This window comes from Sorex araneus, chromosome 1, assembly GCF_027595985.1.
Source record: "Sorex araneus isolate mSorAra2 chromosome 1, mSorAra2.pri, whole genome shotgun sequence".
Classification (NCBI taxonomy): domain Eukaryota; kingdom Metazoa; phylum Chordata; class Mammalia; order Eulipotyphla; family Soricidae; genus Sorex; species Sorex araneus.
Genome location: NC_073302.1, coordinates 361874365 through 361877030, shown reverse-complemented (window position 1 = coordinate 361877030; position 2666 = coordinate 361874365). Strand labels below are relative to the sequence as shown.

General features: G+C 42.0%; 1 non-coding gene across 1 annotated transcript; it reads right to left on the bottom strand.

Moving 5' to 3' along the window:
• Positions 1 to 1399: 1399 nt before the first annotated feature.
• LOC129401004 (small nucleolar RNA SNORA26) lies at positions 1400 to 1522 on the bottom strand. The gene has a single exon (XR_008628035.1). It is a non-coding gene; the product is annotated as a small nucleolar RNA SNORA26 (small nucleolar RNA).
• Positions 1523 to 2666: the final 1144 nt, after the last annotated feature.

The following is a 2666-nucleotide window of genomic DNA, read 5'->3' as shown; positions in this document are numbered from 1 at the left end:
CATAATAAACTACCACAGGGCAAATATCACCTCTCTTTATTGCTAGCAGAATCTGACAACTTGTTCTTATTTTCATAAAAAAAATATTTGGGGAAATAATATAAAGAAACATGTCAAAATATATGGAGTTTTTATTTTCATATATTAAAAGTACTATAACAGGAATTCAAGTTACCTGGATTTTCTTTTGTCACATTTTACAGAGAGCAGCATTTAGGGGACCCAGTGGCATTGGTGTCACTCCTGGCAGCACTCTGCCAAGAAGGTCAGAGGTCAAGTACTCAGGCCCTCTGGTTCAGGAATGGACCCGGGCTCCCTGGATATGCTGGGGGTGAGGGCGTTCCAGGCCTACACCTGGTGGTTGTGGTTGTGGGGAAATGGAGGGTCAGTGCTGGAAATCAAGCTAGGACTGTCTGTGTGGGGAAGGAGCTGGGAAGATGAACCCTGGCTCTGTGTCAGTTCCCCAGCACCCTGGCCCACATTTTAAAATTAATATTTGTATTATTAGTGTTTTTTAATTATTAATACTGTAATTAATTTGCAAAAATTAAGCAATTTGCATATGCCCATAGTATTAGATAAATGGGTAAAATATAGAGAGTAAAGTATAGAGAGCCTCAACAATTGAGGATCTCTGGAATCCAGCCAAGGCCATGCTCAGGGCCACTCTCCACACATTCAGACAAGCCTCACACATGGGGGAGCTGGCGGAGAAACCCAAGTGTGTGGGACCCGGGGCCAAGATCTCCAAGGCTGCTCGGATCAGGACTGGGCCTCTTCCACCCAGATCCCCCATTTTCCAGTAGCTAGGCGGTCATACCCAGAAACTGCCCCCAGTGTTGTGTAATCCCATCAATGGCCAATATCCAGAGACTATTAAACCAAGCTCCTGGAAATGCACAGCCACAATGAGGTCACACGACATCTAATAGCCTAGTTCTCCCTCTTGGAGATCCTGACAAGCTACCAAGAGTCTATTGCCCACTTGGGAGAGCCTGGCAAGCTCCCCGTGGAGTATTCATATCCCAAACACTGTAACATATATATACATACCTCTCAGAGAGCCCGGCAAGCTACCAAGAGTATCCTGCCTGCACAGCAGAGCCTGGCAAGCTACCCGTGGCATATTTGATATGTCAAAAAACAGTAACGATAGGTCTAATTCCCCTGACCCTGAAAGAGCCTTCAATCATTGGGAAATACAAGTAAGGAGAGGCTGTTAAAATCTCAGGGCTGAGTGTAATAGAGACGTTACTGATGCCCACTCGAGTAAATCAAAGAACAGTATGACAGTGATACAGTGATACAGTGAAGTTTCTATATGATTAATTTTCCGATTCCTGGATTCTTTTTTGTTGTTGCTGTTTGTTTTTTTTGGGGGGGGAGGGTGGCAGTGGGCAGTGGTGACTCCAGACAGGAACCTAGAGAGGAGTTTGTACTGTCTCCTCTCTCGCTTTATGGAGATTTACTCTACCCTACCGTGTTAACCTTTAAAAGCACCGAGTCAGCCTTACGAGGGCTCAGGAAAGGGGGAAGATTCCTGGATTCTGATTGATGTTTTCCAGTTTTTATAATCAATTAAGCATAAACTAGCTTTTCATAAAATATCTATTTCATTTATTATCACTGAACTGAAAGCTTTCTCTAATATAAAAACTTATGTTATCTCATATTTCATGCCAGGATACTTTTCTACTTTTCTTTTAAAACTTTTGCCAAAGTAACATTGGTTTATAACATTATTAGATTTCTGGTGCTCAATACTATACATGGACATTTGTATATTATATCTATTTACACCCTTTGTACCATTAACAGTCTAATTCCTATCCTTCACATACTCATTTTAATGCAAAAAAGTTATTCATTTTAAAAATAAAAATGCAAGTGCATTGATTATTACAAGGTAATAAATACCAAAATTTCCTGGTACATCTATACAATGGAATACTATGCAGCTGTTAGAAAAAAGGAAATCATGAACTTTGCATATAAGTGGATCAGCATGGAAAGTTTCATGCTAAGTGAAATGGGTCAGAAAGAGAGAGACAGACATAGAAAGATTGCACTCATCTGTGGTATATAGAATAACAGAGTGGGAGACTAATACCCAAGAATTGTAGAAATAAGTACCAGGAGGTTGACTCCATGGTTTGAAGTCTGGCCTCACATTCTGGGGAAAGGGCAACTCAGAGAAGGGATCACCAACTATAATGTAATCGAAGGCCATGCGGGGGAAGGGAGTTGCGGGCTGAATGAGGGCTAGAGACTGAGCACAGTGGCCACTCAACACCTTTATTGCAAACCACAACAGCTAATTAGAGAGAGAGAACAGAAGGGAATGCCTTGCCACAGTGGCAGGGTGGGGTGGGGGGAGATGGGATTGGGGAGGGTGGGAGGGATGCTGGGTTTACTGGTGGTGGAGAATGGGCACTGGTGAAGGGATGGGTTCCCAAACTTTGTATGAGGGAAGCATGAGCACAAAAGTGTATAAATCTGTAACTGTACCCTCACGGTGATTCACTAATTAAAACTAAATAAATTTTAAAACAATAAATAAATACCCAAATTTTCTTCTAGTATCAAACAAAATTATAAGAGGTGGGTTCATTCTGAGTCACTGTGTGCTGAGGATAACTTTATGGGGGATGGAGCTCTTGCCGAGG